Source organism: Ovis aries, chromosome Y (genome assembly GCF_016772045.2).
Source record: "Ovis aries strain OAR_USU_Benz2616 breed Rambouillet chromosome Y, ARS-UI_Ramb_v3.0, whole genome shotgun sequence".
In the NCBI taxonomy this organism is placed as follows: Eukaryota; Metazoa; Chordata; class Mammalia; order Artiodactyla; family Bovidae; genus Ovis; species Ovis aries.
In genome coordinates this window covers 13,913,128-13,939,346 of record NC_082741.1, presented here as the reverse complement: position 1 = coordinate 13,939,346, position 26,219 = coordinate 13,913,128, and the positions used below count along the sequence as shown (strand labels likewise).

Here is a 26,219-nt window from a genome sequence, read left to right as displayed (position 1 = left end):
TTTACCCCACATCATCTCTCTGGATCATCCCCGTGCAAAACAGCCCCTGTATCCTACATCTAACATAGATTGGCTATTCGATTCTTGCATGATAGCATACATGTTTCAATGTCATTCTCACAAATCATCCCACCCTCTCCCTCTTCCTCAGAGTCCAAAAGTCCGCTCTACACATCTGTGTCTCTTTTGCTATCTCGCATACAGGGTCATCATTATGATCTTTCTAAATTCCATATATATGTGTTAGGATACTGTATTGGTGTTTTTCTTTCTGGCTTACTTCACTCTGTATAATCAGCTCCAGTTTCATCCATCTCATTAGAACTGATTCAAATGTATTCTTTCTAATGTCTGAGTAATACTCCATTGTGTATGTGTACCACAGCTTTCTTATCTATTCATCTGCTGATGGACATCTAGGTTGTTTTCATGTCCTGGCTATTATAAACAGTGCTGCGATGGACCCTGGGGTACATGTGCCCCTTTCAATTCTGTTTTCCCCAGTGTGTATGCCCAGCAGTGGGATTGCTGGGTCATAAGGCAGTTCTATTTGCAATTTTTTAAGGAATGGCCACACTGTTCTCCATAGTGGCTGTACTAGTTTGCATTCCCACCAACAGTGTAAGAGGATACACTTTTCTCCACACCCTCTCCAGCATTTATTGCTTGCAGACTTTTGGATCGCCACCATTCTGACTGGTGTGAAGTGGTACCTCACTTGTCTTGATTTGCATTTCTCTACTAATGAGTGAAGCTGAGCATCTTTTCATGAGTTTGGTAGCCATGCATATATCTTCTTTGGAGAAATGTCTGCTTAGTTCTTTGGCCCATTTTTTTGATTGGGTAATTTATTTTTCTGGAATTGAGCTGCATAAGTTGTTTGCATATTTTTGAGATTAGTTATTTGTCAGTTCCTTTGTTTGCTATCATTTTCTCCCATTCAGAAGGCTGTCTTTTCACCTTGCTTATAGTTTCCTTTGTTGTGTAGAAGCTTTTAATTTCAATTAGATCCCATTTGCTTATTTTTGCTTTTATTTCCAGTGTTCTGGGAGGTGGATCCTAGAGGATCCTGCTGTGATTTATGTTGGAGAGTATTTTGCCTATGTTCTCCTCTAGGAGTTTTATAGTTGCTGGTCTTATTTTTAGATCTTTAATCCATTTTGATTTTATCTTTGTATGTGGTGTTAGAAAGTGACCTAATTTCATTCTTTCACAAGTGGTTGACCAGTTTTCCCAGAACCACTTGTTAAAGAGATTGTCTTTACTGCATTTTTCTTGCCTCCTTTGTCCCAGGTAAGGTGTCCATATACCTGTGGGTTTATCTCTGGGCTTTCTATTTTGTTCCATTGATGTATATTTCTGTCTTTGTGCCTGTACCATACTGTCTTGATGACTGTAGCTTTGTAGTAGAGACTGAAGGCAGGCAAGTTGATTCCTCCAGTTTCATTCTTCTTTCTCAAGATCTCTTTGGCTATTCGAGGTTTTTTGTATTTCCATACAAATCTTGAAATGATTTGTTCTAGTTCTGTGAAAAATATCGCTGGTAGCTTGATAGGGATTGCATTGAATCTGTAGATTGCTTTGGGTAGTATACTGATTTTCACTGTATTGATTTTTCTGATCCGTGAACATGGTATATTTCTCCATCTATTTGTGTCCTCTTTGATTTTTTTCATCAGTGTTTTATAGTTTTATATATATAGTTCTTAACTTTTTTTAGGTAGATATATTCCTAAGTATTTTATTCTTTTCATTGCAATGGTGAATGGAATTGTTTCCTTAATTTCTTTTTCTACTTTTTCATTATTAGTGTATAGGAAGGCAAGGGATTTCTGTGTGTTGATTTTATATCCTGCAACTTTATGGTATTTATTGATTAGCTCTAGTAATTTTCTGGTGGAGTCTTTAGGATTTTCTATGTATAGGATGATGTCATCTACAAACAGTGAGCGTTTTGCTTCTTCTTTTCCAATTTGGATTCCTTTTATTTCTTTTTCTGCTCTGATTGCTGTGGCCAAAACTTCCAGAACTATGTTGATAGTAGCTGTAAAAGTGGACACCCTTGTTCTTGTTCCTGACTTTAGGGGAAATGCTTTTAATTTTTCACCACTGAGGATAATGTTTGCTGTAGGTTTGTCATATATAGCTTTTTTTATGTTGAGGTACGTTCCTTCTATTCCTGCTTTCTGGAGAGTTTTTATCATAAATGGATGTTGAATTTTGTCAAAGGCTTTCTCTGCATTTATTGACATAATCATATGGCTTTTATTTTTCAATTTGTTACTGGGATGAATTACATTGATTGATTTGCGGATATTGAAGAAACTGTATCCCTGAGATAAAGCCCACTTGGTCATGGTGTATGACCTTTTTAATGTGTTGCTGGATTCTGACTGCTAGAATTTTGTTGAGGATATTTGCATCTATGTTCATCAGTGATATTGTCCTGTAGTTTTCTTTTTTCTTTTCTTTCTTTCTTTCTTTTTTCTTTTTTTGGTGGCATCTATGTCAGGTTTTGGTATTAGGGTGATGGTAGCCTCATAGAATGAGTTTGGAAGTTGACTTTCCTCTGCAATTTTCTGGAAGAGTTTGAGTAGGATAGGTGTTAGCTCTTATCTAAATTTTTGGTAGAATTTACCTGTGAAGCCATCTGGGCCTAGGCTTTTGTTTGCTGGAAGATTTCTGATTACAGTTTCAATTTCCATGCTTGTGATGGGTCTCTTAGATTTTCTATTTCTTCCTGGTTCAGTTTTAGAAAGTTGTACTTTTCTAAGAATTTGTCCATTTCTTCCACGTTGTCGATTTTATTGGCATATAATTGCTGATAGTAGTGTCTTATGATCCTTTGTATTTCTGTGATATCTGTTGTGATCTCTCCATTTTCACTTCTAATTTTATTGATTTGATTTTTCTCTCTTTCTTTCTTGATGAGTCTGGCTAATGGTTTGTCAATTTTATTTATCCTTTCAAAGAACCATCTTTTGGGTTTGTTGATTTTTGCTATGATCTCTTTTGTTTCTTTTGCATTTATTTCTGCCCTAATTTTTAAGATTTCTTTCCTTCTACTTTTCTAGTTGCTTTAGGTGTAGAGTTACATTACTTATTTGATTTTTTTTTTGGTTTCTTGAAGTCTGCCTGTATTGCTATGAACTTTCCTCTTAGCACTGCTTTTATAGTGTCCCACAGGTTTCAGGTTGTTGTGTTTTCATTTTCATTCATTTCTATGCTTATTTTGATTTCTTTTTTGATTTCTTCTGTGATTTGTTGGTTATTCAGAAGCGTGTTGTTCAGCCTCCATATGTTGGAATTTTTAATAGTTTTTCTCCTGTAATTGAGATCTAATCTTAATGCATTATGGTCAGAAAAGATGCTTGGAAGGATTTCGATTCTTTTGAATTTATCAAGGTTAGATTTATGGCCCAGGATGTGATCTACCCTGGAGAAGGTTCTGTGAGCTCTTGAGAAAAAGGTGAAATTCATTGTTTTGGGGTGAAATGTCCTATAGATATTAGGTCTAACTGTTCTATCATCTCATTTAAAGTGGGTTTCTTTGTTAATTTTCTATTTAGTTGATCTGTCCATAGGTGTGAATGGAGTATTAAAGTCTCTCACTATTCTTGTGTTATTGTTAATTACCCCTTTCATACTTGTTAGCATTTATCTTACATATTGCCGTGCTCCTATGTTGGGTGCATGTATATTCATAATTGTTATATCTTCTTCTTGGGTTGATCCTTTGATCATTATGTAGTGGCCTTCTTTGTCTCTTTTCACAGCCTTTGTTTTAAAGTCTAATTTACGAATATGAGTATTGTCACTCCTGCTTTCTTTCGGTCTCTATTTGTGTGATATATCTTTTTCCAGCCCTTCACTTTTGGTCTGTATTTGTCCCTTGTTTTGAGTTGGATCTCTTGTAGGCAGCATATATAGGGATCTTGTTTTTGTATCTATTCAGACAGTCTTTGCCTGTTGGTTGGGGCATTCAACCCATTTACGTTTAAGGTAATTATTGATAAGTATGATCCCATTGCCATTTACTTTATTGTTTTGGGTTCGGGTTTATACACCCTTTTTGTGTTTCCTGTCTAGAGAATATCATTTAGTATTTGTTGGAGAGCTGGTTTTGTGGTGCTGAATTCTCTCAGCTTTTGCTTGTCTGTAAAGCTTTTGATTTCTCCTTTGTATTTGAATGAGATCCTTGCTGGGTACAGTAATCTGGGCTGTAGGTTATTTTCTTTCTTCACTTTAACTATGTCTTGCCATTCCCTCCTGGCCTGAAGAGTTTCTAATGAAAGATCAGCTGTTATCCTTATGGGAATCCGCTTGTGTGTTATTTATTGTTTTTCCCTTGCTGCTTTTAATATTTGTTCTTCGTGTTTGCTCTTTGTTACTTTGATTAACATGTGTCTTGGGGTGTTTTGCCTTGGGTTTATCCTATCTGGAACTCTCTGGGTTTCTTGGACTTGGGTGATTATTTCCTTCCCCATTTTAGGGAAGTTTTCAACAATTATCTCCTCAGGGATTTTCTCATGGTCCTTCTTTTGGTCTTCTTCTTCTGGGACTCCTATAATTCGAATATTGGAGCATTTCATATTGCCATGGAGGTCTCTGAGATTGTCCTTATTTCATTTAATTTGTTTTTCTTTTTTCCTCTCTGATTCATTTATTTCTACCATTCTATCTTCTATTTCACTAATCCTAACTTCTGTCTCCGTTATTCTACTATTTGTTGCCTCCAGAGTGTTTCTGATCTCACATTGCATTATTCATTATATATTGACTCTTTTTTTTTTTTTAATTTCTTCTAGGTCCTTGCTAAAACCTTTTTTGCATCTTCTCAACCCTTGTCTCCAGGCTATTTATCTGTGATTCCATTTTGATATCAAGATTTTGGATCATTTTCACTATCAATATTCAAAATTCTTTCTCAGGTAGATTCCCTGTGTCTTCCTCTTTTGTTAGGTTTGGTGGGCATTTCTCCTGTTCCTTTACCTGCTGAGTATCCCTCTGTCTCTTCATCTTGGTTATATTGCTGCGTTTGGGGTGGCCTTTCTATATTCTGGGAATTTGTGGAGTTCTCTTTATTATGCAGTTTTCTCACTGTGGGTGGGGTTTTATCAGTGACTTGTCAAGGTTTCCCGGTTAGGGAGGCTTGTGTTGCAGTTCTGGTGGGTGAGGCTGGATTTTTTCTCTCTGGAGTGCAATGGAGTGACCAGTAATGAGTTATTAGATGCCAATGGTTTTGGAGTAACCTTGAGCTGCCTGTATATTGAATCTCAGGGCTGTGTTCCAGTGTTGCTGGAGAATTTGCATGGTATGTCTTGCTCTGGAACTTGTTGGCCCTTCGGTAGTGCTTGTTTTCAGTGTAGGCATGAAAGCATTTGATGAGCTTTTATCGATTAATGTCCCTTGGGTTCAGGAGTTCTCTGATTTTCTCAGGGTTTGGCTTAAGCCTCCTGCTTCTGGTTTTCATTTTTATTTTTACAGTAGCCTCAAGACTTCTCCACCTATACAGCACCATTGAAAAAACATCTAGTTTAAAGATGAAAAGCTTCTCCACATTGAGGGAAACCCAGGGAGGTTCACTGAGTTACATGGAGAAATGAAGAAGGAGGCTGTAGTTAGAGGTGACTGAAATGAGATGAGGTGGGATCAAAAGAGGAGAGAGCAAGCTAGCCAGCAATCACTTCCTTATGTGTGCTCCACAGTCTGGACCGCTCAGAGGTATTCATGGAGTTATACAGGGAAGAGGAGAGGGAGGAAGTAGACAGGGTGGCCAAGAGGATAAAAGAGGGAAGTGAAAAGGAGAGAGACAGATCCAGCCAGTAACCAGTTTCTTAAATGTTCTCCACAGTCTGGAACACAGAGATTCACAGAGTTGGGTAGAGAAGAGATGGGAGAGGGAAGAGACAGAGGCCACCTGGTGTTGAAAAAGGACAGTCCAAAGAAGAAGTGAGTGGTCAAGCCAGTAATCTCACTCTCATGTAAAATTGGATAGTGAAGTTTGCGTTTTTAAATGTAGAAAATTGACAACAAATACCAAAAGTCAAAGATTAAAAATCTAGAGTAGAGGTTCGATTTTCAAAAATACATTATTAAAGAAAAGAAGAACAACAACAACAACAAAAAAAGCCACAAGAATTATTAAAAAAGCAACAACAAAACCACACAAAGACTATATATGGTGTTTGCTCTGAAAAATAGGGTTTTATTTTTTTTTTGAAAAGTAATAGTAGGTTATAAAAATTAAAATTAAAGGAGAAATAGAGGACTTAAAATTTTAAAATGTTTAAAAAAAAAAAGAAAAAGAAAAGAAGAAGAAAACTACCACACGGCAACATCAACAAAAATTAAAAAAAAAAAAAATCATAAAAATAGTAAATATATATCAGGCCCTTTCTCTGGTGTTATGAGCAGTGTGGGGTTACTTCCAAGGCGGTTTCCTCCATTTAATATCTTCTGTTTGCTGGTCTCTTCAGTGTCTGAAATCCGTCCTGACATGGGGGGGCAGTGGTGGACACTTTTTGTTTGTTTGTTTTTTAATAGGCTCCCTTGTTCAGGTGCACTGTGGGGAGGGAGGGATGCTGCAAACAAATAACACTGCCGTGTGCTTGCAGTTTCTCAGCCCCACTGGGCCTGCCCCTGCTCATGGCACACACCAGTCAGGCTCTACATTGCTCCACCAGGAGCAGTCTGAGGCCAGCCCTAGGCTGCATGCACCTCCCCGGTCTAAGCCACTCAGTTTCGGCGCTCAGGTAGCCCTCAGAGGTGTAGATTCAGTTGGGACTGCGTTTTGTGCCCTACCCATATCCAAGTAGTGCAGGTGTTTGGCAAGCGCGGTCACTGTGACTTATCTCCTTTCCCATCTCTGCTGCTCAGTTTTCTGAACGTAGTACTAATGCACCTTGTGAGGCAGATGGTGGCTGTCCAGAACCCCCAGAAGCCTCACCAACGAAGCCTGCTTGCAGTTTGGTAGGTAAAGTCTCTCTGGGGCTGCGATTGCCCCTTCCAGCCCTTATGGCTCTGGCTGCCTGGCACTGGCAGGGGATGTTCTATAGCTGGCTATTTCTGTTCCATCCTTTGTTCTCTGTGCGGTCCTGGTGGTGTCTTATGTTCGAGCTTTTCACATGGTAGCTATCCCACAGTCTTGTTTGCTTGCCCAAGTTAGTTCCTTCTGGTTATGCACAGGGCGTTCCTGCCTGATTCTTAAAAACAGCCCACACCTCCCGCACCTCCCTGCCCTGCCCCCACTTGCTAGGAGCAGATGCAGGCATTTGCGCTGCTTTTCTGCTGTGGGAGTTACTGTTGAGCTTGTAATCTGTTGGCTTTAATTATTTGTTTGTGTTTCCTTCCTGTTATGTTGCCCTCTGTGCTTCCAAGGCTCACCACAGACTCGGCAGGGAAAGTGTTTCTTGGTGTTTGGAAAACTCTCTTTTTAAGATTCCCTTCCCAGGATGGGATTCCCTTCCCAGGATGGGATTCCCTTCCCAGGATCGAGCTCCCTCCTTACCTCCTTTCTCTCCTTTTTTGTCTTTTATATTTTTTTCCTACCTCTTTTTGAAGACAATGATCTGCTTTTCTGGGTGCCTGATGTCCTCTGCCAGGATTCAGAAGTTGTTTTTTGGAATTTGTTCAGCATTGAAATGTTCTTTTGATGAATTTATGAGGGAGAAAGTGTTCTCCCTGTCCTATTCTTTCGCAAGCTTTACGATATTTCTTAATCAAATAGAATTTGGCAGGGTGTGCACAGGGGAGATTGAGTAATGTAGAGTGAGAGTGAGGGGATATGGTAACACCAAATAGAATCTGGGATCATAGTTCCCTAAAGGGGATAGAACTTGTGCCCCTGCAGTGAAAGCAGAGTCCTCCTCAATGAACTGCCAGGGAAGTTCCTGGAATTGATTTAATGAAAGTTATCTAATTAGGTTCAGGTGACATTTTACTTGTAGTTTGTTACCAGTGATTATAGTTCATATCATTTTATAGGTTTGTGATTTTACTAGCTTAAAATTGTGGGGGAATTTCTTTTTGTTTTAAAAGCTAAAAACTTTTTTTAATTAAAAAAAATCTGTAGAATACTTTAAACAGTGGTGACTTTTTTTCTGAATGTGAATGTTTTGCTCCATTTAACTGAATGGTAATAACGTTTGTAGAAGAGACACAGAGTGAAAGGTATGTCTTTTTATTAAGTGACAAAACAGCATCCATTGCATGAGTTATTGGTTGGAGTTTAGAGACAGACTATGTGGGGCTAACCTCCTTATTCCTGTTTTCAGTCCTTGAGTAATAATCAGAAGCTTTCTCTGAAGAAAGTGGGGGCAGCTGTCAGGCTCCTAAGTATCTACTGGCCAGCAGGGCTAGGATTAAATGGAGCAACTGGTAGATACGGGATGGGCAAGAGGTCACCTTGTCCCTTTTTTTTTTTTTTCTTTTTACTGACTGGAGAGATGCTTGTCCTGGTACCAGTGGGGCCAAAGCTGTGTCTTTGTGGCCAGAGGATGTCTCTGACCTGCCTTGGGTTCCCCTAGGTTGGAGAGACAGCAGGGTCTCCCCGGTTCCTTGGCGAGAGAAGAACACACCCCCACTTGCCCTCTGATGTTCCCCCAGGACTCTTTCCAGATTAGGTTCTTCAGAATGGGTGTCCAGGACCCACCCCAACTCCTGGACCTGGCTGACCAGAGCCTGCTGTGGAATGAGGCCTTGGCCATCATGGCCCTAGAGGAGCTGCCCCTAGAGCTCTTCCTGCCAATGTTTATGGTGGCTGTTGCTGGGAGATACATCCAGGCCCTGAGTGTGGTGGTCCAGTCCAGGCCCTTCCCCTGCCTCTGCCTGGGGACCCTAATGAAGGAACACCAGCCTCATCTGGAGACCTTCCAGGCTCCACTCGATGACCTGGATGTCTTGCTTGCTCAGGGGGTCCCCAGGTAAGGTGAACTTGGCAGACTAGTGGGGCCTGGGGATGTGAGCAAGATGCACCCAGGGCAGGAGGATGAGGGGTTCACTTGGACAGGTGTCCAGGTGTACAGGACTGGTTGAGGGGTAGAAGGGACAAAAGACATGTGCTCCCCATCGATGTACCTTAAGGTAGGGACCAAGGGGGTTCCTAAAGCTGGAGCAGCTGTGGTATAAGGAGTGCAGATCCCTCAGGGGTCCTGGTGCCAGTTGGCCTCTGCACAGCTCAGCATGTCCCCTGCGGCCCTGAAGGCAGTGGAAACTGCAGCTCCTGAACTTGTACCAGAAAGATCACCAGGACATCTGGACCATGTGATACAGCAACACGGACAGTGTTTTCTAATTGCTGGAGCCTGAGCCAGCCCAGTCCATGCAGAAGAGGTGCAGGGTGGAGGTGCAGGTGGGCTAAAGCCGACACAGGCCCCTGTGGAGGTGCTGCTCTACCTGTGCCTCAAGGAGGACACCCGGAACCAGACCCTCAGCTACCTGCTGAAGAAGGCCAAACAGGAGGAGCCTGCTGCACCTGAGCTGCCAGAAGCTGAGGGTCTCCACCATGCCCATGCAGAACATCAGGAGGATCCTGAAGGTGGTGCAGCTGGACTGTGTCGAGGACCTGGAGGTGCATTGCACCTGGAATCTGGCCACTTTGGGCAGGTTTGTGCTGCACCTGGGCCGGATGGGCAACCTACCCTGGCTGCTGCTCTGGTGCATCCATGTGTTGCCACACACAGCCCCCAAACAGGAGGCGCACTGCATCACCCAGCTCACGGCCCAGTTCCTGAACCTGCCCCAACTGTAGGAGCTCTACCTGAACTCCATCTCCTTCCTTGATAGCCGCCTGCATCAGGTGTTCAGGTAAGGCGTGGCGCCAGCTCTGTGGACCAGAACAGGCCTCTCTCTTTCGTTACCGTCAGGATATGTACTCTGTGCCTGCTGTGGACATTGCCAGGGTGCCTGGGCGACTCGGAAGTCCTCACGATGTTGCCACTCCATCCCCGGGCATCTTGTCAGATCATCTTCCTGGTTAGGGTCAGAGTTGTGGCCTAGGTTAGATGCTGTCAAAGTGGAATTCTTTCTGGGAGTCTGCATAGTGGCGGTCAGGTGTGATGCCCTTGGGAATTCTTTCCGAGAGAGTGATGTCTTAGCTGAGCTGATGACAAATAATTAAGCAAGGAACATTGGTCCATCAGGCATGAAGTTTGAAATCCGAAGCTCTGTTTCTCCTTCCACCTGCCACATTTGTCCTGAGCTATTTTAGGCTCCTGGTGAGTTGTGGGAAATAGGTAATTCTCGAGATGATAAGGAGGGACCATGAGGGGAAATTGCAGCTCCTAAGCAGTCCAGAGAAGATAAAAAGTTAAATAAGCATCATTGTTGAAGTGGCTCCAATGTCTCCAAGTCCAAATTACAATTATTGTTTTCCTCTAAGCCTTCTGAATACATAGGAAATTCTCAATAAAGCTTATCGCTCTGCCTTGAACACAGTGATAAAAGCTAAGGGATGCAGCCTAGTCTGTCTGTATGAATGTGTTGCATTGAGTCCCTTTTTGGCAACTGAACTAAATGTGCAGGAGTGAGCATCACTAGAGGGAACCTTCTTCCAAGGGACCCAAACTGCTAACCCCACCCAGGCCTTGGATAGGAGCATTTTCCCCAGTGGATTCAGCAGATGCAAATCCTCCATCTCGTACCCTGGCTGGTACCAAAACGGGTTCACTGTGCAAAATCAGCCCCAGAGTCCTGGGTGATATTCACCCGCAGTCCATCTGGAGCCTCTGGGACCCACCAGCCCATGCCCATTTTCCCACTGCTCAGTCGTTTCTGACTCTTTGGGACTCCATGGACTGTAGGCTGCCAGGCTTCTCTGCCTATGGAATTCTATAGCTGAAAATACTACAGTAACATATCTCTTTCCCAGGAGACCTTCCCAACCCAGGGTTTGAACTTGGGTCTCCTGCATTGCATGCACAACTGAGCAGCCAGGCAAGCCTCCAGTTTCTAAGAGACAACCCAACATCCCTGAATCCATTGTCTAAATAAATGTGCTTTTATGTCACTAATATCCCCACAGGTTTTATTTTGTTTTTACATTAATAAAAATTTTCACACACAAATATTTATTCAAAGGCCGATGGAAATTTATTCCCAATGGTCAAAAAACGTCACTACAGAGTTCAGTATTTCAGTGTTGAGTGTAACTTGGCATTTTTCTCCTTGGTGTCATTCATCTGTAACTTTTTTTTTTTTTTCATAAAACCTTAATCCTTAGGTATTTAGCTTAAGCCAAATGGTAAAGATAAAATTTTCTCCAAATCCTAGTTCTCTGCCAACCTGGCCATACTATGGCTTTTAACTAATTCTCTTTTCCCACCAGAGCTCTTTACTGAGACCAAGTCCTCAAACAGTCACAGGAGATTTAGCAAGTAAACCAAATAACCATCCCTTCAGAGTGGTGGGCTCCAACTATACCCCTTTTTGTGACCAAAGGAGCTGTGACCGACATGGACCACCAAAATTTTGCTATAGTAATGTCCTGGAAGTTAGCATTGCCTTGATTTGAGATTCCCTGGTGGCTCAGATGGTAAGGAATCCACCTGCAATGCAGGAGGCTCAAGCTTAGTCTCTGAATCAGGAAGATCCCCTGGGGGAAGTGAATACCCACTCCATTATTCTTTCCTGGAGAATTCCATAGAGGAGCCTGTTGGGTTACAGTACATGGAGTCATAAAGAATCAGATAGGACTGGCTAACACTTTCACGTCACCTTTAATCGTATAGATAAGCAGGTGGTCCAAGTCGTCATTGATTGAGTTTCTCAGTGTGTCATGATCCCATAGGTTTTGGTCCCTCTCTGTCCCACCCTTGCATTGAAGCTACAAAACCATCCTTTTATGATTTCTTACTCAGGGAACTAGAACTGAGAGCAGAAGCAGCAAGAAGCCAGACACTCTGCACTGACTGGGTGAGGATGAAGGAGGAGAGTGATCGAGCTGGCTTAAAACTACATACTAAAAACACTAAGATCGTGACATCTAGCCCCATTACTCCATGGTAAATAGAAGGAAAAAGGTGGAAGTACTGACAGATTTCCTCTTCTTGGGCTGTACAATCACTGCAATGGTGATTGCAACCATGAAATCAAAAGATTGTTGCTTATTGGCAGGAAAGCTATGACAAACCTAGACAGCGTGTTGAAAAGCAGAGACTTTACTCTGCCAAGAAAAGTCTGTATAGCCAAGGGTATGGTCTTCCAAGTGGTCGTGTACGGTTGTGAGAGCTGGACCACAAAGAAGGCAGAGCGCCAAAGAATTTTTGCCTTCGAATTGCGGTACTGTTGAACACTCCTGAAAGTCCTTTGGGCAGCAAGGAGTTCAAACCAGTCAATCTTAAGGGAGATCAACCCTGAATACTTGTTAGAAGGATTGATGCTGAAGCTGAAGGTCCACTATATTGGTCATGTGATATAAGCAGCTGATTCATTGGGAAAGTCCCTGATGCTGGGCAAGCTTGAGGGCAGAAGAAGAGGGCAACAGAGAATAAGATGGCTGGATGGCATCACCAATGCAATAGACATGAATGTGAGCAAATTTCAGGAAATGGTGAGGGACAGGGAGATCTGGCGTGCTGAAGTCCATGCAGATACAACTGGGCAAAGGAACAGCAACAATTTCTTGAGATAAAGCTGTTCCAGGGAGAGTAGAAGAGGAAAAGATTTGTGAGAACAATGGAAGGGCCAAGCTCTCCCCTAGAGACGGAGGAAGTGGGTAGAGGCTAGCCACCTGGATTAGTGCTCTCTTGAAAGATGTGCCTTTTGGACACCTTGTAGAGTCCACTTCTCACACAGCCCTAATCTGTAGGTCAGCAGGCACTAGCCTGTGTCCCAAGGGCCTGATCTCCTCCTGGGTACCAGGTTCTCAGTTGGTGTGAGATGCTCAGCCCTGTTGGCGGACACTCAGGCTGACCACATGTCATTCCACGGCCACAAGCCCCTGACCACAGCAATGGACTTGGACTGGAGTTGTGCTTGGGGTTGTCCATGGAAGGAAAGTTGGGAACCGGTCATATCTGTCTTTCTTTTTTTCTTTCTTTTGTTGGCCAGCCAACACAGCTTGCAGGATCTTAGTTCCCCAACTAAGGATAGAATTCACGCCCTCAGCAGTGACAGTGCAGAGTCCTAACCACCCCAGGACTACCAGAGAGTTCCCAGTAGGTCATTTCCTGAGCCTGGTGGATGCCCCAGAAGCCTGATGTTGCCTACTGAGAGCCAGGCTTCTATGGGCCAGGCTTTGGTGAAGTCACCAAACGTTCCTTTCTCCCTGACCTCTGGGAGATCTCTGACCGTGGCCCTTATCATAGAAACTTCTGGAGGTAGAGAGAAATGAAGGATGAGATACCCCCTCTCCACTCATATTCCTTTCCTGGCTCCCCAATGCCTTCCAATAAATTCATCTGCCCTCAATCCATCTGCAGAAAGCATGCTTCCCAGAAACCTTCCCTGAAGAAGAGGTTGAAATCATGTACTCTGCTTCTTCCTAACCTAATATGTGAAGGCTTTTCTGTATACTTGGTGACAAGATTCTGCTAGATAGCTATGGGTTTTCTTCATCTTTTTTTTTTTTTTTAACACATGCTCTCCTTCACATCCAGGATGGTTTGAGCACAGGTCTCATTCTGTTCTTAAGGTTATGTCCCTCAGAGTCTAGGAGAGGAGTAAAAAACAAACAAACAAAAAGGCCGGGGGTGGTGTGCAGAAAGAGAGTTGGGGGAGGACATTTAGCAGTAGTGGTCTGCAAGACGGGGTCCACAGGAGCAGGCTGTGTCCTGGAAAATATGGGTGGGTGGTCATTTATTGATGTTTGGGAGTTGGCTGGAAGCCAAATCATCACCTGCATACCCGCTACTGTCCTTGAGGTGAGCCCTCTCTAGGGACCTGATCTAAAGAACACATCAATGTACTAAAGTGGCCACCAGAAATACATCAGACTTAAAACTACAGGAAATTATTTACTCCCAGTTCTGGATGCTAGAAATCCAGGATCAAGGTGTTGACTGTGTGCTGTCTCTGGAGATCTCTTTCCTTGATGAGCAGCCACCTGCATTCTTGTGTTCTCCTATTCCTTTATGTCCATGCATCCTTGAGGTCTTGTGTGTCCTAATTTCCTCTTTATTTTCTGGCCATGCTGCTTTTCTTCTGGGTCTTAGTTTCCAGACCAGGGACTGAACTTGGGCCCTTGGCAGTAAAAGTTCTGAGCCCTAACCACTGACCTTCCAGGGAATTTCCCTCTTTCTTTTTATATAGAGAATCATCAGATTGGACTAGGGCCCACACTAGTGACCTCATTTTAACTTAACCACCTCATTAAAGGTATAATCTACAAATAGGGTTGCATTCCAAAGTGTTTGGGGTTAGAAATTCTACAGATTTTTTTTTAATGAATTAATTTACTTGATGGCACCAGGTGTTAGTTGTGGTATGTGGGGTCTTCGATCTTCCTGGCAGCACATGTGATCTAGTTCCCTGATGATGGACAGAAGCCCAGCCCACTGCACTGGGAGTGGAGAGTTTCAGCCACTGGGCCTTTGGGAAAGTCCCCCCAACATATGGATTTTGCAGGACACAGTGAAGCCCAAAACACGGTTGATGGTAGGGTGATTTGCCTGGCTACACATTTGCACCCTACCTGATCCTTAGAAATATCTGATACCTTGAATAACGTTGACTCCCTGGTCCCATTCCTGGAGATACTGAGTCTGTGGGTATGGAGTAAGATCGGCAGGATCAATCAGAACATCAGTACTTTTCAAAAGCTCTCTAGTACTCACTGTTTAATATGGATACCTTAAGCAGCCTGGGCAACACCTAGAGCTTGGCAGAAACTCAGACTCTCAGGCCCCACCGGCAACTTTTGGATGAGAATGTGTTTTTGCACAAGACACATAGGCAGTTTCTTAGATTCACTGACAGTTAAGAAGCACAGCCCAGGAGATTTGAAAGTGTGACCCAAACTGAGATGTTTGCATCCAGATCGCTGAGCTTTGTTTATACCCTAACTTCCTTCAATACGAAGGACACCCAGAAGCCCCAAAAGAGGGTGTGGAGCTCCGAGAATCTCTGAAGGGTGGTGGGGAGTATGAAGCTCCCAGCTCAAGCTACAACATCTCTTTGGTTTACTGAATTACCAATAACCTGCTCCTCCCAGGGCAGGTGCTCAGTGTGTCACATGAAGGAAAAAATGAATTCCTGACCCTCAACCCTTAGGGTCTCCTGAAAGTGTAGATTCTTGGGTATTTTAAGCATATTTTTATTGTTGCTTGAGCTCCCATTATGCCTCAGCTAGTAAAGAATCTGACTGCAATGCGGGAGACCTGGGTTTGATCCCTGGGTTGGGAAAATCCCCTGGAGACAGGAAAGGCTACCCACACCAGTATTCTAGCATGAAGGATTTCATGGACTGTATATAGTCCGTGCAGTCACAAAGGGTTGGACACAACTGAGCACCTCTCGCTTTCACTGTTGCGATTTAGTTGCTAAGTTGTGTGTCTGAGTCTTTTGTGACCCCATAGACTGTAGCCTGCCAGGCTTCTCTGTCCATGGGATTTCTCAGCCAAGAATACTGGCGTGGTTACCATTTCTTCCTCCAGGAGAGCTTTCCGACCCAGAGACTGTACCCAGGTCTCCTGCAATAACAGGTGGATTCTTTACTGCTGAACCACCAGAGATCAATCTTTCCCAAAGTATTGGATGACTTTACACCCTGGGATTCACTTCACTTCAGAATCAAGTGAGGCAAACATTGAACTTTCAGATTCCCAGGCCCTCTCCTAGAGCAATTTGAATTTCTTAGGTGTGATATGCACCCCTGGAATTTTTATGTTTAATAATGTCCCAGGTGATTTTGAGATTTGAGCAATCTTTAGAAGCATATGAAAGTGAAAGTGTTAGTTATCCAGTTGTGTTTGACACTTTGCAAAACCATGGATAGTAGCTCACCAGGCTCCTCTGTCCATGAAATTCCCCAGGCAAGCATACTTGAGTGGAGAGCCATTTGCTTCTCTAGGAGATCTTCCTGACAGAGGGATTAAATCCTGGTCTCCTGTACTGCAGGCAGATTTTTTACTCTCTGAGCCATCAGGGAAGCCTAGAAGCATAAATAGGTAGTCAAAATATTTCTTCCTTTTCCCTAAGTTTTGCAAACATTTTAAAATTTACATCCATAATGTTTCTGTTGTAAGTGTAAACACTGCAAAGGATGTACCTTTTGGCATACAATAAAAATAAACCCTTTAAGTAAATCAAACTAGGAATTCCCTGGCAAGCCAGCAGTGTTCAGTGTTTTCACTCTGGTGACCTGGGTTCAGTCCCTGGTCAGGAAACTAAGCTCCTGCAGGAAGTCTCATGATGCATCCATAAAAAAATAAAACTGTTAATATCATGCTTTCAAATATATCCAGAAGAGTGTAAAGAGCATAGTGTTTTTAAAAATATTCAGTTTTATTCACTTATTTGGCTTCTTCGGGTCTTAGTCGTGGCATGCAGGATCCTTTGTCCATTCTACTGCCCTCTGGCATGTGGGATCTTACCCACGACGTATTAAACTCACATTCCCTGCATTGGAAGGCAGATTCTCAACCACTGGACCTCCAGGAAATCCCTAGCCTTGGGTTCTGATAGTCACCAACACTGGAGAAAGATATGGCAACCCACTCCAGCATTTTTCCCTGGTGAATTCAATGGGTAGAGGAGCCTGGCTGGCTACAGTCCGTGCGGTAGCAAAAAGTCAGACACAACTGAACAACTAGGCACAGCACCGACCATCATGCTTCTTAAAAGAGTATAAAACAAACTCTTTCTAATGGTCAGCTTTTATTTTTTTCCCTGCTTCATTGAGATGTAATGGACATATATTCTGTAAATTTAAGGGGAACACATGTTGATTTGATAATAACGATATTTTTGATGTTATATCTGATTACAGCATTTGATATCACGTTTATTAGTGAACATCATTTTTGTTCTAATTCAGTGACTCTATTACCTTATAATGAATGGAAATACACATATTTCTCCTCTGAAACCCTCCCTCTCTCAACGAATCATTGTGTACAGAACTGTAAAGGCAGTGAGAGGAAAAGCCTGAGATATAATCTAGGTGCTGCAAAGGAGGACAGAGAAGAGAGGGGGTTGGAGGGGGAAGGGAGAAGGAGAGGGGTTAGGGTGTGACCTGACATCCCTGACGTGGTTTAAGAAAACATGAGACCCTGCCTAGAAAAAGCTCCTGGAGTTCATCATGTAGATACACAGTGAGGGTCCTGGGAATCCAGCAGGTGCTGAGTCTTCAAGTGCAGATCACTTGGGAGTAAGCTTTTTTCCTACCCTCCTCACCCTGCCTCCACCCCAATCCACCCCCTTGCCCTCAGAAGAGGACAGCAGTTTGCTGTTTGCAGCTGGAGAATTGTTTGTCATTGGAAGAGAACTCCTGACTTTTTAGGTTCCTGACATTAGCCCATGCCCTGTTGGAATAGCTGTGTGGACCACCTTCCCTTGCCCTCAAGCTGTTAAACCTCAAATAACTAAAGATTCAGATAAATTGGAGATAAGTTGGTGGATCTCTGGATGCCAGAGATGCAAGTGGGGACTCTCACCACACTGAGACCGGGAAAATAGCCCCTGGGAGGGGCCTTGAACTTCCACCTACATTCTTTCCTTTCTCTAACATTATTCTGGAAATGTTTCTCTTTGAAAGATCCTAAAGTGGTTCAGAAACCTGATTGGAGCCGGGTTTGGGTACTATGGATTGGACTAGAATGGGCTTTAAAAGGCTTGGAATCTCCTGATGCAGCCTCACTGAGAAAAGGCTTTTGGAGAGCCAGGGAGGAGTTCCAGGGACACTGGACACAGGAATCGGTGCTGCTATTCCCAGAGAAATCTTTCTGGGATGTGGAGACAAAGACACTCCATCTTCACCCTTCACTTAGTCTCAAAGTAGGAAGTGTTTAGCTGCACTGAGTCAACTGGACTTCAGGAGCTGATGAGCCATGGGGTTTGGAATGTTTCATTTTTTTTCTCTGCAGCCATGAGTCTGCAATATTTCCCTGTAAAGGGCTAGACATTAACCAGGCATTAAGGGCCATGAGGTCTCTCTCATTACCAGTGTGAAATAGCCTCAGGCAGTGACAAATGATCATTGCTGTGTCCCAATAAAACTTTATTTGTGACAGTGAAATTTAGATATCATATAATTTTCACATGTCACAAAATTTTCCTTTGTTTCTCCCCAAATTAAAAAAAAATGTAAAAATCACTGTGTTGGCTGGTTAGGGAAAAAACAAAAAAATACAGGAAGCAAGACAATTTGTCAATCCCTGTCTAAACCATTTGGCTATATAAGGCAGCTAGCATCCCAATTGTGAATTGTGACATGAATTTAGTAGGCTGGATTCTGCTTATGAAAAAACAGAAATTTTCATTAAATCTAAGATGACATCAGCTGTAAGATACATTATTCCATTTACTTTTGGCCACACCCCATGGCATGTGGGATCACAGGTCCCTGACCAGGGATTGAAACTGTGCTCCTGGTCTGGAAGTGAGGAGTCTTAAAAACTGGGTTACCAGGGAAGTCCCACAGCATTATTTTTCATACCACTATAAAATATATACTTATTTACCTATGTATGCATGTTTGTTCAGTTGCTTCAGTCATGCTTGACTCTTTACAACACTGTGGACTATAGCCCACCATTCTTATCTGTCCATACAATTCTTCAGGCAGGAATACTGCAGTGGGTTGCATGCCCTCCTCCAGGGGGTCTTCATGACCCAGGGATGGAACCTACATCTCTTAGGTCTTCTGCATTGGCAGGAGGGACCTTTATCGCTTAGGGCCATCATTTACACAGAATCAAACAAACTATGATATGCTACTGATGAAATGTGATCTGCTATCACAAATGGCTAAATGTAAACTTTAGAATGTCCCTTAATGTCTATGAAACGGGCTAATGGCTTGGAAGCTATCAACAAATGTATTATATGGAGAGAAATTGTGTTACAAACATTTTATTTCAATGAGCACCACCGCCCTTGTCAGCATCCAGCTACATACTGGCTGACTTTCTCTTGCATGATAGTTTTAATTCATTCAGATTTGGAAGTCATTAAATGTTTGGAGAAATTACTTCTCAGTCTTTTGGCTAAGATCAAGTGTAAGTATCTGGGTAGCCAGGAATGACTGGGTTGAGCCTCTGGTACAGATACATGATTGTTTAATAACAGTTACTTTTTATTTATGCAGCAGACATGTAGCACTGACAGACACTACATATTATTCTAGAAAACAAAATACAGCAGCCCAATAGCTCTGGAGGGGAATATGGCATGTGAATTGGGGGAGGCTGTGCTTTCTGACATCATGGCCAGGAAAGCCTGTCAGAGAAACTGTGGACTGAGGCAGGTCAGGAGTTGGGTGCTGGTACTTGAGACAGCATCCAAGGCAGGGGGAGCAGTAGAAGTCATGAGAAGTTCCCATCCTCCCTCCTTCTTACCCTTGGGAGATTGGGTCTGGGAACCCTGCACCTGGAGATACCAAAATCCATGGGTGCTCAAGTCCATTGTATAAAATGGTGCAGTCTTTGAATATAAATCAATGGGATACTCCCACATGCTTTAAATCATTTCCACATCCTTATAATACCTAATACAATGTTGATGCTGTGTAAATAGTTTCAAGTACAGTGTAAATGCTCTCTAGAGAGAGAGAGAGTTGCCAGCATGAGGCAGGTTCAAGTCTTGCTATTAGAACTGGCTGGAATTTTTTTTTAAAATATTTTGGATCCATGTATAGACTATGGTGCCTTCTGGACTCGGAGAGTGGAGGGAGTGAGAGGCACCCCCAAGGGACAGCTGGGGGCTCTTTTGGACATTTTCAGTCAGTCAGAATTTTTGAGTGAGATTGTACATCTATAAGTAAAATGGTGCCTACCAGCTCTCCTGCAGAGTTTAACTGGAGCACTGGGGCCACCACGGGGAGACAAGGCAAAAGCGGTGGCTGGAGAAGGAAGTTTAAAACGTCCATGTCACTTAACTGAGTTTGAGATGTTTTCTTTTCTTTTTTTTTTTTCCTTGAAGTATTTTTATTTTTTTAATTATTTTAATTTTTTTTTAGTTTTTTTTTAATTTTAAAATCTTTAATTCTTACATGTGTTCCCATACATGAACCCCCTTCCCACCTCCCTCCCCATAACATCTCTGTGGGTCATCCGCATGCACCAGCCACAAGCATGCTGTATCCTACGTCAGACATAGACTGGCGATTCAATTCTTACATGATAGTATACATATTAGAATGCCATTCTCCCAAATCATCCCACCCTCTCCCTCTCCCTCTGAGTCCAAAAGTCTGTTATACACATCTGTGTCTTTTTTCCTATCTTGCATACAGGGTCGTCATTGCCATCTTTCTAAATTCCATATATATGTGTTAGTATACTGTATTGGTGTTTTTCTTTCTGGCTTACTTCAGTCTGTATAATCGGCTCCAGTTTCATCCATCTCATCAGAGCTGATTCAAATGAATTCTCTTTAACGGCTGAGTAATACTCCATTGTGTACATGTACCAGAACTTTCTTATCCATTCATCTGCTGATGGACATCTAGGTTGTTTCCATCTCCTGGCTATTATAAACAGTGCTGCGATGAACATTGGGGTACATATGTCTCTTTCAATTCTGGTTTCCTCGGTGTCCATGCCCAGCAGTGGGATTGCTGGGTCATACGGTAGTTCTATTTGCAATTTTTAAAGGAATCTCCACAGTGTTCTCTATAGTGGCTGTACTAATTTGCATTCCCACCAACAGTGTAGGAGGGTTCCCTTTTCTCCACACCCTCTCCAGCATTTATTGCTTGCAGATTTTTGGATCACAGCCATTCTGATTGGTGTGAAGGGGTACCTCATTGTGGTTTTGATTTGCATTTCTCTAATAATGAGTGATGTTGAGCATCTTTTCATGAGTTTGTTAGCCATCTGTATGTCTTCTTTGGAGAAATGTCTATTTAGTTCTTTGGCCCAGTTTTTGATTGGGTCGTTTATTTTTCTGGAATTGAGCTGCATAAGTTGCTAGTATATTTTTGAGATTAGTTGTTTGTCAGTTGCTTTCTTATGTCAAAGGGTGTTAATAGTTATCTCAATGTTTTGGCCAATGGTTAAATCAAGTACTAATTTTGTGTTTTGAAAGAAATATAATCATCACCACTTTTGGCAGAGAATAAGTTTCAAGACCCCCAGTGGACATCAGTAACCTCAAAAAGTATCGAACTCTATATACACAATGGTTCTTCTATACAGACATACCTGTGATGAAGTTTATTTTATAAAAGCACAGTAAGAGATTGGCAGCTGCCTAATAATAACAGGAAAGAGAAAGTGAAGTTGCTCAGTCGTTTCCAACTCCTTGCAACCCTATGGAATGCAGCTTATTATGCTCCTCTGTCCATGGGATTTCCCAGGCAAGAATTCTGGACTGGATTGCTATTTCCTTCTTCAGAGGAACTTCCTGACCCAGGGGTTGAACCTGGCTCTCCCGATTACTAGGCAGACACTTTACCATCTGAGCCACTAGGTAAGGTGTAATAATAACATAGAACAATTATAACAATATACTTTTATAAAACTTTTGTGAGTGTAGTCACTATGTAAAATATATTACTGTATTAATTGAGTGATTTTTTTCATCCTAAGAACTTATTGCACTCTGTGTCCATACCTTTTGCAGTTTGAAGTTTGACAGCAAAACTAATCCAGATTTATTTTCTCTTCTTCACATTCACCACAGATATTAGCAACCTCAGCATACATTTTTTTCTTTCTCTTTTATATTAAATTGAGAACTTCGATCTTTTCAGTTAAAGGTAGTACTTAATGGATTTTCTCTGGCATATCTAAATGGACAGCGTCCCATTTATGGTTTGGGACCATTATTGAATAAAATGAGTGACTTGGTCACAAGTCCTGTGACATCTCAGCAGTCATTGGGGTAACTGAGTGACAGACGAGTGGGATGTGCAAGAGTAAGGAGCGATTCACATTCTGGGCAGGAGGAAGCAGGATGGTGTGAGATTCCAATCACTCTCCTCAGAATGGCCTGCAGTTTAAAACACATGTGTTATATATTTCTGGAGTTTTCCATTTAATATTCTCAGTGAACAACTGAGGGTTAACTGAAACCACAGAGAGTGCCACCTGAGATCAGAGGGGATGACCTTGTCTGGTGATTGCTCTTAGGTGGAAAAAACACTAGAAGGTCCACTTGAAGCCAAAAGTGATTGCAAAATGGCCCATCTCTTCCCATGTGAGGAAGCACAAGCATCACCACAACCCAAGAAAAAGACTGCTGCACCCAAATCCAGAAATAAGGACAATCAAGATGCTGAAGTCATTTTTGTTGGAGTGGAGCATGTCATTGAGGATGCTGAAACCCTCTTTTGTCAGAGTGATTTCAAGTTCAAAGCCAGTTATTTCTAACATTTTGAACAGAGTGACCAGGGACTCATCTTCAAGAAGAGTGAAGGGCCACATGAGTCCATATCCCTCCTGCGTATTGCAACCTGCAAATCTTAGGACACCAACATCAGAGCCACCTGCCGTATCACCAGTTTCTCAGTCTGCATGGGGAGGAAGAGGCTATTCTATTATTTCCGAGCCTTCATCTAAACCTGGTTTAAAATGAGCTTTCTGGAAACTGTCCTTCACAATTCAGAACTGCTCTCTCAGCAGCCCACTGTCTCTCTGGAGCTGTTCTCTCATTAGAAGGCAAGGATGAAAGCCCTCTTAATTCAGAGCGGTATCCCACTTCAGATGTAAAATTTAACAGTGGGAATCTCAAAGGACCCAAACTCAGCGATGGAATCCCAGGGGGACCTGCCTGCACCATGGCCCTCCAGGTATCTCTCCTGGAAAAACACGATTATGACCTTGGAAGATTCCCCGACCTCACCGAGCCATGTTCATGGTGGGGCATCATTTTCATGGACTCATGCCAATGACCAGGTATGCTTCAGTCTTATGGATCCAGAAGGAACATGTAGTTTGTAGTGGCTGGAGAAAATGGAATTTTTGACTCTTGCAAGTCAGAATAAGACTGTTGATCCCATGAAAGTAAAACTGGCCACGTTATTTGATGCCTTTTAGTATGGCAGCATACAAGAGATGGCACCAGAACAGAAGACTCACACAGCCTTTAAATGCCTCAGCTGCTTGAGAGTTCTAAAATATGTCAAGTTTATGACCCACCTGAGGAACCATCTAGAGCTTGAGAGGCAGAAGGGTGACAGCTGGGAAATCCAAACTACCTGCCAGCACTACCACCTTGAGTTTCCCACGTCATTCCAGCTGCAGTGTCACACTGAAAGTGTTCATGCTTCCTGGGAGCCATGCACAGTCTGTAATATCTGTGAATTGTCCTTCAAAATAGATCAGGTTCTCTTACAGCACATGAAGGACAGTCACAAACCTGGCAAAATGCCCTATGTGTGCTGTGTTTGCAATTACAGATTGTCAGCCTTTGGCAATGTAGAGGCGTATTTCAGAACATGACATGGAAACATGAACAATTTGTTTGTCTGTTTTGCCTCGAAATTTTCAAACTGGTGACATCCTTCGTAAATCACGCTTGGAGGCAATGGAACAAGAGGGTCTTTCCGTGTTCCAAGTGCTGGCTACAGTGTTTGAACCTGAAGGAAAAGACAGAAATCCAAATCAAGGATCATCTGTTATTCAAAAAAGTGAGAGCAGTTGTGAGGGTTGCCTCCTGAAACAGAGGCCATGATCCAAAGTTCAGTTCAGCTGGGACTGAGAGAGACAGCATACATCATTATGAGGAACACTGACTCCCAAGCACCACCCAGAAAAATTGCAAAGAAAATTGTCTACGAACACAAAATATTCCAGACATGGTGCAGCAAGGGATCTGGCGAAAAAGTTATGTTCTAACCACCTCCAGAAATTCAAAAAAGCCCCATTGATGTTCAGCCAGCTGTATATAAAGACCCTGCCTAGCTTTTGTTGTTCAGTTGCTCAGTCGTGTCTGACTCCCTGTGACCCTAGGAACTTCAGTATGCTAGGCTTCCCTGTCCATCACCATCTCCTGAAGCTTGCTCAAACTCATTCCGTTGGGTTGCTGATGCCGCCCAACCATCTCATCCTCTGCCATGCCTTCTGCTCCTGCCTTCAATATTTCCCAGTGTCAAGTGTTTTTTCCCGATGAGTTGACTGTTCCCATCAGGAGGCCAAAGTTTTTCACAACTTTTCTTCCAAGGAGTGAGCCTCTTTTAATTTCATAGCATCAGTAACCATCGACAGTTATTTTGGAGCCCAAGTAAATAAAGTATGGCTTTATTGTAACTGAGATTGTATTTGTTTCATCTCTCTACTATCGAGTAGCTTTGAAATATCCATGTTCCTTCCTGGCCACTCTCTGCCCCCCGAAGTAACTATTTCTGTGACCTCTAGCACCAGGGATTCATTTTTCTTTGTTTCAAATTTTAAATAAATAGATTCACACAATAGACTTTCTGTTCCCCTGGTCTTGGTTTCCATTTAAATAAATGAGATGCATTCTTATTGTATGTAGCTGTGGAACATTATTTTTCATTGCTGGGTACTATTCCTTCAGATGAATGGTCATAGTCTTCTATTTCCATTTTACTGTGCCTGAATTTTGTGGCTTTTATTTTGCCTTTTTGAATTAGCTGGTTATGAACCTGTTTGTGTCTTTCACTGTAATTTCTGGAGGATAGCTGTATCTATATGTCTAGACATGAGATTTTCTGATAATGCATGTGGTAGTGGTTTATTTGCTAAGTGTTATTTAACTGTTACAACCCTATAGACTAAGCCAACCAGGCTCCACTGTCGATAGAATTACCCAGGCAAGAATACAACAATGAGTTGGCAGTTTCTTCTCCAGAGGATTTTCCTGACCCAGGGTTCAAACCAAGGTCTCCTCCATTGCTTGCAGATGTTACTGACTGAGCCATTCTAATATGCAGGTACAATCAAACGCTTTTTTCAAACTGATTGAAGCAATGTGTATTTCCACTAATAGTATTGGCATTTCCATTTCTACTGAACACTTGGCATTGCCAGTCTCTTTCGTCATATAACAGAGTAGGACCCTGCACGGCTTTCCCAGTGATAGACCATCCCCTGCCCAACCCCCACCAATGTACCTTTTCTCTTCTTTGTAGAAAAACTTTAGGTCCTAGGCCTTCCATAAGTTTCAAAGAATAAACAATAATTTATTGTTGGGTAGTCATGTTCACTTTTTGCGATCCCATGGACTGCAGGACACCAGGCTTCTCTGTCCTTCACCATCTCCTGGAGCTTGCTCAAGTTCAAATCCATTTAGTCTGTGATGTCATCCAACCATCTCATTCTCTGTCATGCCCCCCCCCCTTCTTTCAAACTTTTGCAGCATTAGGGTGTATTCTAATGAGTCAGCTCTCCCCATAAGGTGGTAAAGGATCAGAGCTTCACTTTCAGTATCATTCCTTACAGTGACTATTCAGTGATGATTTCCTGTGGGACTGACTGGCTTGATCTCGCTGCCAGTCCAAGAGAAACTCAAGAATAATCAGCAACACCACAGTTCAAAGCATCAGTTCTTTGGTGCTCAGCCGTCTTTATGCTCCAGCTCTCACATCCATACATGACTAGTGGAAGAACAATAGCCTGGACTACATGGACCTTTGTTGGCAAAGTAATGTCTCTGCTTTTTTATATGCTTTCTAGATTTGTCACAGCTTTTCTTCCAAGGAGCAAGCATCTTTTAATTTCGTGGCTGCAGTCACCGTCTGCATTGATTTTGGGGCTCAAGAAAATAATGTGTCACTGTTTCCATTGTTTCTTCATCTATTTTCCATTAAGTGATGAGACCTTTGACTGTGTGAACCGCAACAAAACTTGGAAAGTTCTTAAAGAAATGGGAATACCAGACCATCTGACCTGCCTCATGAGAAATTTGTATGCAGGTCAAGAAGCAACATTTAGAACTGGACTTGGAAAAAGGGACTGTTTGCAAACAGGGAAAGGAGCACATCAGGATTATATACTGATTACAACAGATTATATACTGAGTACAACAGATTATATAATGTTGCCCTGCTTATTTAACTTAAATGCAGAATACATCATGAAAAACACTGGGCTGGATGAAGCACAATCTGGAATCAAGATTTCTGGGAGAAATAGTGACAACCACAGATATGCAGA

The 26,219-nt window shown here is 42.5% G+C and overlaps 2 pseudogenes; both read left to right on the top strand.

Annotated features, from left to right (window-relative positions):
* Nucleotides 1-26,219, top strand: part of LOC132659081 (testis-specific Y-encoded protein 1-like) — a 370,693-nt pseudogene that overhangs the window by 82,136 nt on the left and 262,338 nt on the right.
* Nucleotides 22,281-23,971, top strand: LOC132658876 (zinc finger protein 280A-like; annotated as a pseudogene).